Here is a 16,748-nt window from a genome sequence, read left to right on the forward strand (position 1 = left end):
TGCCAGGTCTGCTGTCATTTACTTATCTTCCTCCACTCTTCCCTGTTTGTTATTTTTTGATGCATGTTTCAGTAAAGACTCTTGCTTCTTCCAAGCCTGTCACGTCGTGTATTTCGGGTCCTTCCCTATCGCCAAAACCCCGTCGCTCGAGTCCTGCCTCTTTGCACTCGAGCGTCGTCACAGTCCTCAGAAGGGGCGTTGCAGTCGTCTCATTTTTTTTCTGATCACGATAAGACCTGTGCAAAACTCAAACTCATCTGTGTTTGGAAATTAGGAGATATGCAACCAAGCTTAAAAAAAAAAGAATGAGCTTGGTGGTTTCATGTCACCACCACATGCAATTTACGGCGCACCGGTACATGAATGAAAGATGATCATTATGCCTTTTGTTTTCACAGCATTGGATTTTTTTTAATGCTGAAGTGTATTCCAAGAAAATGCCAATGCTTCTTTTTCCTCAAACTTGCTGTTCCATAGCAATACACACCTAAAGGCAGCCCCAGGCACTGCTTGCATAATTAGCTGTTGCCTCAAGGACAAAACCATCTTACAACTGATAACATTTGGCCCGCTTCTGAAGTATTCTGCTCTCATGCTATTTCCAGTTTATATTTGGGAGATGAATCCAAAATAATATATAAAACCCAGGGACTCTTCTCTCTGCCTTAAACAGGATACATATCCTGACAGGCTGAATTTAATTATTTCGCATCAAAGTCAGAAAAGTCTTGATTTTTAGATGTGTCTAAAGTATAATCTTGACCAATTATGCAGCGTGATGATTCTGACTTTCCAAACCAATACGCTCAGAGTTAATAATTGTAAATGTTATGTCAAGGTTCTCCGGAAAATCAACAAACAAAATATTCCAGAAGCTAATAATGTGAAGCCAAAGATCAAGAGAAACAACAAAAAAATACAAATACTTATAAAGTAGAAACTATGAATAATAAGAGCGACTATAGGGAGTATCAAGAAGGTCGAATAAACAACACTTGAAGCACTTGAGCAAGCAAGGTCAATAATCCGACAAGAAACCAGACAGCTAGGCAGTCCTTAAATAGGTGGCGGATTCGATTGATGAACTCGGAACAGGTGTGCCTGATGGAGGGAAACGTCCTTCACTCCAGCTGGAGCTAAAAACAAAATAGACATGACAGAAGCAAGTTATGTTTAACTCATACAAATTTAATCGGGATTTGAAAATATGACGTGGAGCGCCATTCCTGAATTTGTTTGGGTTTAGTTTTTTCTTGTTTGGGTGCCGATAAAGCGCTGGCCATGGCCTCTGGCCATGTCTTTTCCATTCCACAAGGGGCAGCATTTCCCTTTTTCCATGTTAATGCTTTGTTCCATCTTCAGCTGTTGTTAAAGTGCTATGTATATAAACCAATATGTGTGTATTGCATTGTATTTTGAACAGCTGCCCTCATTTCAAGCTCATATAACTCCAGGCCCAAATAATTTAGGAATTAACTATTTTTTTCTGTGAAAGAAGAGAGTCTACGGTTTCTTACGCTGCATTGAATGTTTATCTAGTCCTAAAACTCAATATTTTGTGCGTCCTGGAGTTCGGGCCAGCTTTTCAGCCTTCAGTTTTTGCTTGTCCTATCCTGCCAGTACATTTGACAGTTACTATTCCGCCAAATCTTTCATGACCCCTGCTATATATTGATTACCGTAGAATCGATTCTTCCTATTTTGCCAAACTTTACTATTCTCCAAGTGGCTTTAACAGACCTCCTTGTGGCTTGAGGGATAGCTAAGCAGTTCGAAATGGGCTGCCTGTTATCCTGCCATCTGGCAAACACACTTCATACAGAGCGTAGGTATAAATTTGTTTACCCACTTGCACACGGGCAGATATTCCAACACAAACCCAGCCACAAGAATGCCCATAGAGACTCACACACGCGCACGCACAGACACCAGCACACTCTCGCACTCGCCTTCAGCAGTCACGCCTTTCTGTAGGAATCTCCTCTGGGTTCTGTGTCCAAGGTGAGTGTGCAGGCTGGCAGCTCGTGAGGAGTTGCTAGGAACAGATAGCTGAGCGAAGCTATTAAAATACGGGCAGGAATTTCCCTTATCTCGCCCACGGAGGGAGCTTGCGCCGCTTTGTGCTATTATGGAGATAAAATGCGCGGGGCTCGGAATAAGTGGGAGGCGGTGGGCAGGGAGAGGTTTGGTAGGGAAGGCGTTAGAACGTCAGATTTATGGAGCTAGGCAAGCTTAAGGTTATTAAAATTGGAAGATTACTGGACTGCAAAATTGTTGAAGTTTTTACAAGAAGTTGGGGGATTTAAACCGTATTTAATAACATAGCATTAGGAAAGCCGTGCTGTACATTATTTCTAATTCCGTCTTACCCTTTCAGCGTTCTCGAATGCTCTTTATTCCTTTTCTCTCAGACCAAATCAAGCTCCTCTGAGAACTTCATTTAGAGGTGCGCACCTCTTACGCGGTTCCAAACTAACGGGCATGCTAACATTATCGGCAGTAACCGCTGCTTATCTACTATGCTTAGAGGACTGATTCTATTATTCTATCATACTCGGAATCAAAATAGGGATTTAATAGAATAATAAAATATTCAACAAAGAAGGAAACATTCAGGTTATGTACCATTTCCTTTTTTAGTCATTTGCTTCCCTCTGGGCTTGTCAATTTTTATCAGGCTGGCACAGAGGGAAAAACAGATTTTATTTCATAGTCTTATACACTGTCCAGATGTTCCACACAATTGTGTTCAGTAGGTTGACAACATTAGGTTGATCATGGACTTACATTTTTGTGTGCTTTACAAACAAAATATGTTTGCTTGGCAACAAGATTGGACTTGTGCATGTGGCTGCCGCTGCTCACCCACAGAAAAACTCATCCTGTGACTGTAAAGTGACCTTGAGAGTTTTGAAAGGTGCTTGGACATGAAATGGATGATTATTATTATTAGTGTTTGGCACATCTGCCACATAGTTCTTCGATTCAGGGTTCTAATGTTGTCACTTTGCTTGCTCTCCGAGTACATACTAAAAACCCACATGATATATTAATGAAAGACTCTGAGTTACCAATAACTTTGAATGGCTATTTCTCTCCATGTTCCTTCTGTTTGGCCGACGACCAATCCATGGATGGAGCCAGCCACACGCTAAAACGAAAATGAGAGAAAGTTATCATAACCACAGCAAACCTATGATGATTTGAGCTTACTATCTACACATATTTGTTTCTACTAATTGATGCACAACTACCCTGAACATTTGAGTTAATTTGACATTTTGTATTCCAAAGAGTTGCTTCTCTTCCCTTTTCCTTTCACGTGCACATCAAACAGGTGAGAATTTGTCTCCGTTCTACCTGTACAAACCAACACACATTACAGCGCTGTAATGTGCACTTTTCACTCCGCTGCAAAGCAATTAAAACGGATATATTGCTTCAGATCCGCAACGGCAATGGGGTGTAGTGTATGTCTTCTATGTGATCTATTTGAATACTTCCTATTTTAGATGTCTCCCGTTTTCTGCAGCTCTTGTCACACAGTATCATACTTTACAATACATAGCATTTGCAATGCAACTTCTGATATTCCTCAACACGGGAGGCTGTGATCTTCCACGACACCACAAACTAACAGCACGTATCCACGGCATGGTGTCTGCGGATTCTCAAAAAAAAGTCTTCCGGGGAATTTAATCTTTTGAAATAGCAATTCAAGCGTACGCTAGATGTTGAAAATAAGGAACTTTTTATATTGCCTTTTGTTGGATCCAAGTTGTTGTTCTTCTCCTGGTTCATGTTGTTCGCTTGAATTGGTCTAAAACAGGCGTCGGCAACCCGTGGCTCTTTCACCCCTCTGCTGCGGCTCCCTGCGGCTTTAGAAAATACATAATGAGTATTTAATTCAATGTATATTATTTTAGTTCGTTCGTTTTTAAAATGTAATTCTAAATTTGAAGATTATGGTGATTATAAATAATACAAAATAAAATGTATTCAATTTTTTGTCGCTCATAATATACGTCACAACCATCGACAGTGGACGTATATCCGATCACAACCGCCAAATTGCGCACGATTTCTTGAATTTTTCGACCCCCAGGTAGGCCAACTACGGATAAATCTAAGAAAAGAAAACAGAACGTTTAATGATACGTGGGCAGATTCGTTCGCCTGACATCGCTCACGCCTGACAGACGACAGCTTACAGTCCTGTGTGAAGATGAAGGTAACGTCATACAGCCCTGACGTGCAGAGGCTGTGCGCTGAGGTGCAGGAGCAGAAATCACATTAACCAGGTGATAAATATTGTATTTGCCATTTTGCAACTATTCTTTTTTTTTTTTTCAAATAGACATTGAATATTATATTTGAAAGTAACCTTCAACCCAACGTCTTTTTTTTCAGAGTTTAAATATTTTTGTTGCGTTCAGAAATGTAATTTCGCTTCTCTGTAACAGTTCATTGATTCATAAATGCAACACACAATAGTTTGTTTATGCATATATAAAGGTAAAAAACGTCAATGAAAAGATGCAGTGGTGTCTTCATTTTAAATGGCAAAAGGATTTTGTGGCTCCCAGCGTTTTCTTTTCTGTGGGAAATGGGTCCAAATGGCTCTTTGAGTCGTAAAGGTTGCCGACCCCTGGTCTAAATAGTCAATCTGCAGTAATCGAAATGATGAACAGAAAGATTATTCATTCTTGGAACGGCACAGAGAGAGTTAGGCCAGAGGGAAGAGCATTAGCGGGAATTACCTCATTTCAAAAGGAACCAATCAGCTGTGACTTAAGGCGTGGAATATTAGACTGAAAACTGCCGAGTATGGTTGAGTGAAGTTATCAGGTAAACTACACACACACACATTTTTTCTAAATATATATATATATAATTATTCTACATACTGTTTTATTGATGTTATATTATATCCATTTGGTTATGCTCCTTTCAGTGTTGTAGTTTTAGGTCAGAGTTTTTAATCCAATCAGAATTCGGCTAGCTTGTGTCGCCAGGCTTTATGAAATCTGACCGACGCCTTCAGAATCAACAGTGAGAGCGTCTGCGCTGTACATGAACGGGCACATGTAGTTGATATATAGTTGTGATAGCCAATCAGATCACGAGTTGTCACAGTAAGGCCAGCTAGAGGGCCTCGCGTTGAACATGACATGTACGCGTCTTGTGATTGGATACTCACTTTACCTCAGCCCTCAGCGGAGGCAGCGCTATGCAAATCAACCAAGCTACAACAGATCAGACCCGGAAACTTTAGCAGAAAAACCAAGTATATCTACTCGCATTTTTAACCCACAATGGCTGAAGGAGAGGACAACTCGCTGTCGCATGTAGGTAATCCTATTCTCAAGAACAAATGAAGAAGATTTGTTTACAAATAGTTCGTTTTGTGAACGTCTTGTTGTTTTTCTTATATTAAACTGACATTTTGTAATTTAGCGTAAAATCTTGTTAAAGATTGCATATTCTTGGTGGACTTAATAAAACTTTGTGGACAAATGATTTTAAATGTCCTTTTATTTTTAAGTGTTTGTAGTATCACGTATAGTGACAAGTTCTAATTGCTGATGCAGATTTATTGATGTGTAATTGCTCCGGAAAATAGCCTGTGTTGTAGACGATTAAGGTGATGCCATGCCCAGTACTGCGTGCGTGTGCTTTTGTAAATGATATCTCCAGCCGTTGTGTCATAAATTATGGTATTACGAGGGATATTTGTTCAAGTCGGACTAAGCAGGACTTCACTGAAGGCGTAGGTGTGAAATGCACGGACCACCACTGATATATATATATATATATATATATATATATATATATATATATATATATATATATATATAACAATGTAGACTAAACTTAGACACATAAATGAGTGGTTTATAATAAACATTGAATGTTTTCGAATGTGCATATATAAAATAGTCCTATCACCTTTTTTTGGGTGCAGCGGGTGGGGGTACAACTTCTAACTTTATATATTCTTGCTTAATGTCCAAAATTTCAAAACTACCAACAACAAAAAAAGCAGCCGCGTTTGTTGTGATTTAAGTAAATTAGTATGTGTTCTTTGTTATTTCTGCCGAGTGGATAAGCCCATGTCCAAATTTACAACACCAGGCACGGTGTACCTTATGAAGCAACTTAACTTTGTCAGCAAAATTGTTGCATATAACAAATATATGCGCCGTATCAATAAATGATACTCCTCGTGAGATAAATGTAGTTGAACAAAGATTGTAACCACTTTCTTTCTTTCTACTGCATGGGAAGTAGAGGACTGAAATCAACTCCCTTGTTGGTTAAGCTCCATGAGAACGTACGCATGAATGCACCAGGATAAGATTCACACCACTTCACTTTGTCCGCACTCTATATTTCAACCTTTCAAAAAAAAATACAACCAAGCGCTAAAAATAAATACAAACAGAATCACAACATGCTACATAGAGGAATGGGAGATACAGCCCAGAGATAAGAGTATCAACTCTAGGCATCGTATATAAAAGTACAAAAAGACCTGAGGCATCAACAAAAGGCTGTGAGTTTGTGAAGTCGTTGTTTATTTATTTATTTATAATACATTTGAAAACAAACATTTTGTATTTTGTCATTATGGGGTGTTTTATGTAGCATTTTAAGGAAAAGTACAATGAGGAAAAGAAATATGTTTGGAACAGGGCCGTGCGTAACAAAACATGGAGAAAGCAAAGAGCTGTGACTACTTTCTGGGTACGACGATTGATTCGTGACCAGTTCAGGGCATCGTCTGCGTTTGGCCAAAGTCGACCCTAAAGAGTATTCGGCAGTAAAAAAAATGGATAGCCGGTTTGAGCCCACATCACCCACTCGTAGTGGATGATAAATTTGATGGATGTGGCTTTAAAAAGTCTTCAATCTGGCTTCCTTGAAGCAACAGATAGCTTGCAAAAAGTTATGTGGATTTATGAATGCTAACTTCCGTTGCGGTCGCAAAAGGAAGACGCTGGGCATATGGCCTTTAAAAGTGACCTCTGTTTCGGAACAACCACAGGCTGTTGTGTGTTTGAATTTTCAATTCTAAAACATGAATGTTGCACACACAACCTTGGCGGGCCTTTTTGAATTTGAACATGAAATAACCAAAGTCAGAGGGACTTCTCAAGGAAATGGCTTGCAATTGTCATGGGATTTGCATCCCATGACAATAGGAAGCAAAACAGATTCCACGATCATGTTTTCAGAGGAATTATGTCATCTTATTGTTACGTAAAAGCTTGGCCAAAACAAACAAGCAAATCAAACCTCTGAAGGACACTGATTCGCTGTGGCGAACCCTTGAAGCAAAAAGCTGAACAGAAAAGAAGAAGATCATATGCAAAGATGCACAGCACAGGTGTCCAAGTCAAGGCCCGGGGTCAAATCTGGCCCGCCCCATAAATGTATTCAGCCCGCGAAAGCAAATCAAGCATGTCAAGTCCCATGATGTCGCTAAAGTCCAAACCAAAATTTCAATGTCGTACGTAAACCACAATAACAGTCATTATTCTTGACTTCAGATTTGGAAACTAGTTATTCATTAATTTGTTGTGTGCTCCTTATGTAATATGTGGAGGAGATGAAACATTCTAATGGTTAATTATTTTGGTACATCTGATTTACAGTTTTACCTCTACTGTACTTCCAAAAGTCTCCTCATGTGAATTTTTCAAATTACAAAACGCCTCAACAGGAATATATTGCCTCTTGTTACAAAATAAATTTCAAGATACAAAACATAAGTATACAGAATATACAGTATAGCTGCTCTGTCATTGGGCATTCCCGAGCATCATCCTGACATTCTACTATTGACTAAATCAGTTTCAATTCCAAGCTGCAACAGATCCACATATGTATTGGCGCTCTGCGCTGACGTTCCTTTCTTCTTATCGTGGGCTCCTCAAGCCATGCTGAGGAGCCCACCCAGCTGCACACTGTCCAACAGCGCCGACCTTTCCGCTGAACAAAGCGGGGCGGTGATGATGCTGCCCATAACAGGCACAAAAAAGCACAATGGCTCCAGAGCTGTCCAGCACTGACAGTGTTATTCTTATTCTTATTATTCTTATTCTGACTAGCTTTTACGTTATTGTGTCTATGTAGATAGTTAGATATGTATCTATGCAGGATACTCATCATTTGGTGGTGTTCCGATAGTTTTACGTAAATACGAATCTAAAGGTGTTCATCAGATGGGCAATCACTCACTATGATGCAGATTGCCGTGGATCTTTTCAAAGGATTGTTAACCCTCATATTATGTTGGGGAAAAAAATGTGATCATGTTGTGGGTCATTTTTACCCATACGTAAAGATCCATACAAAACAGTCAAATAATAGGCGACATCAGGTTTCGGTGATGTTAGAAACATACAGTGAGACCTCAACTTACGAACTTAATTGGTTCCCAGACAGAGTGTGTAAGGTGAAAAGTGTGTATCTCGAAAAAAAAATCCCATAGGAAACCATTAAAATGGGAATAATCCGTTCCCGGGTTTCCATAAAATATACTTTTCAACTAAATAAGCTTTAAAACTACACACAACATACCTTATTCTATGCATAATAAATGTACTATGGTATTGTAATTCAAGAAATACACTGCATTGTATCATAAAGTCACTTTATTTCCATTTGTGATGGTCATTGATGACTTGACGGAATGGCGTTGGAGGTTGAAGGTCAAAGGGACTTGCTGTTTGGAAAGAGAGGCACATTACATGAAGACTGTAATTAAAGAAATAAACTGTGCTGTAAAATAAAGCTGTATTTACCTTTTTGATGGCCATTGATGGCTTATGGAAGGAGAGTCACCTTCCATAAGGACTGTTGGTAACTTAACCTCTGGTGTGGCTTCTCTTTGCTTCTTTGGAGACTCCTCATCCTTTTTGCTGATTAAAAACCTCTTAATTGACACCTGTTGCTTTCTGACTTGTAAGGTGTTACGAGGCTGAGGCATCACATTATCGTTCATCATGTTGATGATTGTCATAGCCAGTCTTTTCTGGATGGAACTCTTCGGTAAAAGCCTGCACATCATTCCACTTTGCCAACATTGCCTTCTCCTCCTCGCCCTAGATGTTCTCGAACCATCCGTTACGGGCTTTAAAATCCTGAATAAGCGCCGAACTTCCAGGTTGGCGCATGGCGATATCGGCGTGAATTAGCCGTGCTTTCTCGCATAAAATAGTTTTACTCACGCTGTCGCCGGATAGCTGCTTTTCGTGAATCCAAATTAACAGAAGTTTTTCAACTTCTTCGATTGCCCGAGACCGTCGCTTTAAGAGCATGGAAACACCTTTTGCAACAGACGCACCTTTGATAGCTTCTTTGTTGCGAAGGATGGTAGCGATGGTGGACTTAGCATAGCCGCGTTCTGTCGCTAAATCACACAAACGCACACGTCGTTCGTGTTTTTCAATTATCTCTTTCTTCTCAGCGACGGTGATTTTATTGTGTTTCTTCTTGGGCTGAACACGAGCCTGTGGTGGGGTTTTTTTCGGTGCCATAATCGTAAAACTATAAGCAAAAAGCTGCAAGGAGGCGATGGACGTGTGCATTCAATGAGAGGGGGTGTGCAAAGTAGCGTCGGTTGGAGCACTGTTCGGTTGCCGAAGATCACTCCGCCAGAGCCGAAGGTCGTGTGCTTTCGTGTTCTTCCGCAGAAGATTATGTATTTATGTATACACACTTTCACCGAAGTGCGTTAGATGAAAATAGTTCTTATTATGAGGCTTAATATTCATAAATTTGACGTTCGTATGATGAAAAGTTCGTATTATAAGGCGTTCGTAAGTTGAGGTCTTACTGTAGTTGAAAAGAGAGACAACATATTTTTCTATCTCATTGGGATACTTTAGAACTGTTTTGAAGGAATGAAAGGGAAAAGATATCCACTGCTTTAGTCAACACAAACATGGAAACAGGTAATTTTGACCCTTAACATAATATGAGTGTTAAAAGCCAACAAAAGCAAACATCCTTAGAAAACGCCCAGTGAAAAAGCTCATCTGAGACAGAACTACAGAGGACAAAAAACGGTTAAACTGCCATAATCTTTCTCGTTTATTCTTTGTTTTTTACATTGGGCACATCTGTCATCTATTGTGCAAAGATCTAATTGAAACATGTATTTTGATGCATGAAAACATTTATGCCTGAATTTTGAATAGCTGAATGCTGTAATGGATCAAGGCATTTTCATGGAAAAGAAATTTCTTCCCGGACAGATTCATTTCATAAGTAGCGGTAGCACTGAACTGCATCTTTGTTTCTCTCTTTTCTTCAACCAAGAAAAGTTAACACAGGGCTTCCTCCGTTTATGGCAGTTTCCGTTCCTATGTCACCGACTCAATCCATATCTCGATGGAAGGTGGAATACTCCACTAAAAGTGTTGTCCTAATTCCGGTAACTATTTTTATGAAACATACAGTTAAACAACCAGGCGGGAGAGGGGGGTTGCCTTGCACAGAAGAATGTGCACAAAAAGTTAATTGGACATCATTCATTTCTAATATGAAACTGCAGCATTTTCCAGTTGTCATAAAAAGCAGAATTTTAGGGAATAACATCCAAACATTTTCAGCAAAATCTACGCTGCACCAGAGTACAGAGCCAAGTCAACCCGCAGCTGGCCACCAGCTTTGAAAGATCAGGAGACCTTGAGCATGCTTCATGCTTACTTTGTACTTGTATTCTGCTCATCCTCTTCTTCTCTTCACCTAATTTGCACAATTTCCCTTCATCCATCATGGAGTGCGGTGAGAAGCAGCGCACCCACCCCCAGCTGTGATCTGAGGCTTGTGGAACTTTTTCTCCGCCGGCCAGCAAACTTATTTGTATGCATAAATTTGGATGTTTATGCATCCTCATTGATGTGCCTGGGCTGGTGAAAATATTCTACACATGTCAGTAACTGAATGCGAGGTTGCGTTTTTACAGAGTGGCAAGAATAAATGAGTTCGCCGTGGTCATCTACACTATGTCATGTTGCTCATGGAAGCACTTGAATGGAAACCTTTTAATGGCTGTAATTGGAAAGAGTCAAGTGCTGCTTGACCGGCTAATTGTTTGGGTCATGTGCATCTGATAATTACACTGGTCGACAGGAAATTTTAATCAGTGATGGCTTTGTGTCCCTAAAGGTAGTTTTAATGCTGATTTAGAATGCCTTTACTGTTTTTTAAGCACATCATTTTTTTTTTTCTTTTTTTTTTTTAAAGTTTGTTTGACTTGTAAAAGTTGTATATTTTTACTGTGCTTTATAATTTATAGCCAGAACAATTTAAAAATAAAAAAATAATTGTACTTTAAAACTAAATGCTGTTGCCTTACGATTAGTCTGCTAACTTAATTCATAATACCATTGGCATGCTAATAGCATGTCAACACTTGTGGTTTTGCAACACATTGTGAATGTCAAACTCATTTTTTGCCGCAAACCGCACTGTAGTAACGGTTTCCTCTCGGGGCGCCGTTATGAATTTAGGGAAGTCATTAGAATGTTTAATCCCCACATATTACTTATAGAGTGCATAATAAATTAATTAATTACTTTTCACATTTGAAGTAAAAAATAATGACTGTTATTGTGGTTTATAAGGGACAATTTGAAATTTTGGTTCGGACTTTAGCAAGCATCATGGAATTTTACAAGTATGATTTCCTTTCGCGGACCAAATAAAATGACGTGGTGGGCCAGATTTGGGCGCCGGGCCTTGACTTCAACACCCATACTTTAAGTCATGGGGATATTTGAATATAAACAACAGAAAACACTCATGACAAGCTTTAAGCATGCGCATTGAATAACTTGTTTTGCGGGGGGGGGGGGGCATAGCACACCCAGCATTGGTGGAATAAACACGGTTTGAAACACGCTTATGTTTAAGTCCAATTTTTGCTCTCCGCTACTTGTAAATAAAACTACAACATTATTTTCTTAACTTTTGGACATCTTTCTCTCTACTTCATTTAAAGGGATGCATTTAAATGTTTTTTATGACACAAATGAGGAATGACGCCAAACTGTTAAATATGCAAATACATCTTGATGGCCTATTTTTTTCCAACATAAAAAACACTCATATTCATGTGATTTCATAGTTTTAGCGGGTTTTACATTGGCACTAACTGTAATCGTTGGGTGTCCCACTCTTTGAGATGCACTGAAGATGGCCCCTCCTGGGATGTTACGCCCACACCTCCCGGTGGTGAGGGGGCGGCCGAGTGGAAGTGTGTCATATACAGTATGTCTGGGAACATATGGAAGCAGCGAGTTGAAATTAACTCACAGCGTCTTCATCACAAATTGTTGATGAGATTCAAGTGAAAAGCAGAATACAATCATTATGGCTAACTAATGACTTTGGTAGGACACACAGGCAGGGAAGGCGCCCAGCGTACGCTCTGTGCTGGAAAGCTGCCTGCATGTCATTTATTTCCTGCAGTATCTGCTTCCAGCACACTCATGCATAGCAGCCAACGGGCTCCTTCTGCTCCTTTATCATGTGCGCTGATATTCACGCAGTGGAGTGCAAAAGGAGTAAACACACACACACGCATGCGCGCAAAAAAAAGATGAGGTAGAAACAGCAACAAAAAAAAAAACGAAGAAGAGTAGGTTCAAAAATAAGAGTGTGGCGTTTGCAGTTTAGCCTCTTGGCTTCTCTGTAGAACAACAGTGACTCTTGCTGCGCGTATATTGCCTAATGATAGCCATCTTCGTGTCTCCGCTGACAGCTTCATTCAAAGTCAACACGCTTTGGCAAACGTCTACCTCACAAACACACTCATCGCTGATAAGGGGCCAATGAAAAAAGGAATTTTGAAACTGCAAACTTCACCACGAGTATTACTTTTTAACAGTGTAGTAGCTCAAAGGGATATACTCATTGATCTATACATCCATCTGATCTGCTTATCCTCACAAAGGTCACGATTGGGGGGTGCTGTCTTCGGGCACCAGGCAGGGAACACCCTGAACTGGTTGCCAGCCAATTGCAGGGCACACAGACACAAACAACAAATTTGTGTTTCCACTCCCAGCAAGGGACAATTAAAAATTTTTAATTAGCATGCTATGCATGTTTATGGAATGTGGCAGGAAACCGGAGTACCTGTAGCCCGAGAAAACCCACACAGGCACAAGGAAAACATGCAAACCCCATACATGGAGGGCAGAGCGAGATTCGAACTCATAATATATATATATATATATATATATATATATATATATATATATATGCTTTTAAAAACGTTTTTTTCTAGACTTAAAATGAATTATAAATATTTACATTGACTATAATGGGAGGTGCTGATTCGGTTTACGAACAAATCGGTTTTCAAACAGGTTTCTGGAATGGATTATGGTCAAAAACCAAGGTATCACTGTATACGTTTTATTCTTCAATGGTCACCAATCGTATGCAAATTTTTGCTTGTCTCAGTCTGGCCTGGTCCCATCAATGGAATATCCAAAGTCCACTATCCAGATGAAGAATACAGAATTGTGTTATTATAGAAAGAAGCTTGACCTTTTTCCATGTAGAAGTATGTGTGACATGATGACGAAAAGGCCTACAGTATGTAGATGCTTTATTCCATTATGTATTACTTGCCGAGGTCTGTGCTCTTGTACATCTGTGGATGCTCACGTCCAAAACTGGTTTGCTCTAATTCTGGCGGGTAAGTCAATAGCTCCCTCTTGGGGTGGCAGTTTAGCGGCGGCCACCTGTCACCACGGCGTCATCATTCAAGCCCACTTTTTACAACACCAATTCCTTGAAATCCTTTCAATTCTGCTCTTCTGCCTCCACCCACAGCCCTCAGCCCTCAATCCATCACTGTCCCTCTGATCAATAATCAATCTGCAGGGGCCGAGGCCAGTGGCCCGGTGCCATCCGTCTCCATCGGCGAACACGGGGGCGAGAGGCGGCGAGTGTGGCAGAAAGAGATGGGAGAGGAGGAGACAGAGTTCAATCCATCCCCAATACGCGGTCAAGTCTGCTCTGCTGGTATGGATCATCATTTGGAGAGGTGTAATTGCTGGTCAAAGGGGTGAGCGGGGTGGGGGACTTTCTACAGAGGGATACACAGGCTGCATCAATAACATTTCGACGTCCAGGCTCCTGTATGACCCACTTTTTCCCCTTTTCTTCCTCACCTCCTCCCCTTTCAATTTCAAGATTCATCCAGTCAATCAGAATCAGAAAACCTTTATTCGTCCCACAATGGGGAAATGTGCAGTCCACAGCAGCAATTTGAAAGGGGATTGGATGGGGGGAATGAAAGGATAGAAAACAAGATATTCTAAGCATAGCGAAATAAAAATGTCAACTGCATACTGTCATAATTGATGACTCCTCCTGTAAAGTTGGATTTGTAAAATGATCAGCGCTAAAGTAAAATTTCATTTTCCATTATTGATTGTCCTTAACAGAGATGGGCACCCTACATTATTTTCCCTGTCCATAGTCCTTTTAACTCATTCACTGCCATTCCCTAACTTAATACGGGACTTGAAACTATGACGTAAAGCGCCATTCCCGAATCGGATTTTGGTTTTTCTTGCTGGGGTGCCGATAAAACGCTGGATAGACCTCTTGCTGTGTTTTTTTCTTTTCAACAAGGGAGCAGCATTTTACCTTTTTCCATGTTAATACTTTGTTCCAACTTCAGCTGTTGTTAAAGCGTCATAAAAAAAAGACATGACAAGTAAATATGGAGGACACTAATAAAGGCTAGTCTCATCTAATCGAATTCCTTAATGCAAGTGGTTCCTCTCAGGAACAACTTTGAGACAATGTGCAAAGTATCAAGCAGAGCTAAAGAGATCAGTGGTAGAATGAAATCTGATTACATTTGTTCAGTTGTTGCAGGAAATCATTGAAGCATTTTAAAGTGATAATTGCTGTATTTGTAGAATTGATCATTAGAGGAACGAATGAATGAAATGAAATTACTCTGCAAATAATGCCAGCAATTTTTGGGTGACATTACATATAAAGGTACAAGGTAGATCCTTCTGTAAGAGTACAATTTTGTGGGGTATTACGGTATACAATACAATACACTACATATCGCGCTTGCCCCCAAACTGTGGAACTCACTTCTTCCCAACATTCGTAACATCGATTCTCTTCCCACCTTCAAATCCCATCTCAAAACCCACTTATTTAAAATTGGATTTACTGTGGAGCTCTAACTCTTACTGTACTGTGGAGGGGGCGGAAACCGGATTGGAATGGTTCGTAGAGATCATTCTGGGAGAGGTGAGAGTGTAGCTGAGAGTACACAACTTTTTCTAGGATTTTGGAAATAAAATAAAATGTTTCTATTTATAATTGTATTTTATTTATTGCATTCTATTTGTGATTGTGTTTTATTTATTATAGTAGCTATGCTTCTCTGTGACTGTAAAGTGTCCTTGGGAGTTTTGAAAGGTGCTTAAAATGTAATGTATTATTATTATTATTATTATTTTATTTATTGTAATCTATTTATAATTGCATTTTATTTATTATTGTATCTATGCTTGTCTGTGAATGTAAAGTGTCCTTGAGAGCTTTGAAAGGTGCTTGAAAAAAAATTATTATTATTATTGTTGTTGTTGTAACAAAGTGCTAACATGGATAACTGTATATGATATTAGGAAATAAAGCAGTCACAAAGATAGTAGAAAGCACCAGGGAATAAAACTAAGATCAAGTCTGAATCATGCTCAGTCAAATGTCAAATTCCAGTACGGAAGAAATTATGGTTTATGGTTATAATTGGAAACATGGTATGCCAAGAAATGTCTCAAACTTCTGCAACCTTTTGTTTATTCAGTTTAACACCAGAGTACCAGAGATTGTGAAACATCACATCTAAATCGCCGCCATACCTTTTGGCCGCAATTCTAATTGAATTCTTGAAGTTAAAAACGCACAGTGTTTGGGTGTTGCGGGCGAAAAGTAATGTTTACGCTAATGTGTCGGTCCCCTTGGAGCCGAGCAACATTCATCTTTTGACCTCCTCCGGGATGAACGGTCTCTCCCTCTTCCTGGGCCATCAAGCTGCACTAACTGCGCTGTTAACCTATCCCATGCACCATCTTCAATTAAAACAGCCCTGAGAAAGGAGCTGCTAATTTTAGACTCTGACTCATTCCACCCCGTGAAACCGTGTGTTTGTGCCGATGCGACATACACACACTTACCGTACCCTTCCATCACACAAGCCCAACAATGAATTCCTACTGTTTTTTTTAAACGTTCCCTGGTGAAGAGACTTCCCACGACTTGTGCGACATACCACATTGTGCGAGTATACAGTTTGAAGGAAACCAAGTGACAGGAGTGGAGTAATTACATACATACTTTTCTGGGAGGAGTGGGAGCATCTCTGAATCTCCTCAGGCTGAGAATTTCATCACACGCAAGACATTTGCGAAGCTGCTTATTGGAGTTTTCATGTTTTATGGTGTGTCATCAAACGTTCCTGCCATGATGAAAGCTCACATTTTTCACATTTAATGTTGCCCATTAGGCTTGTTTGACTGGTTCAAATTTGGTCACAATCAGACAAAATCTCCAGCAAGACAGCTGAAAATTGCCAAACCAAACTGATGAACAGTCGTTTGTCGTGGGTTGTTCCAATCCCACCCATAGTATGTGATTTAGAGGGACTATATTTTATTTAAATTGCATTTTTAACAGGGATTTTTACA

At 39.9% G+C, this 16,748-nt stretch overlaps 1 long non-coding RNA gene across 1 annotated transcript; it reads right to left on the reverse strand.

Moving 5' to 3' along the window:
* Positions 1-456: 456 nt before the first annotated feature.
* On the reverse strand, positions 457-9,605 carry LOC148895637 (uncharacterized). The gene is made up of 4 exons (XR_016115582.1): positions 8,811-9,605; positions 3,762-3,878; positions 3,072-3,151; positions 457-1,136 (listed from the first exon to the last, which is right to left on the reverse strand). It is a non-coding gene; the product is annotated as an uncharacterized LOC148895637 (long non-coding RNA).
* Between the last annotated feature and the right edge of the window lie 7,143 nt (positions 9,606-16,748).

This window comes from Hippocampus bargibanti, linkage group LG07, assembly GCF_051943395.1.
Source record: "Hippocampus bargibanti isolate YZ-2025 linkage group LG07, ASM5194339v1, whole genome shotgun sequence".
NCBI classification, from domain to species: domain Eukaryota; kingdom Metazoa; phylum Chordata; class Actinopteri; order Syngnathiformes; family Syngnathidae; genus Hippocampus; species Hippocampus bargibanti.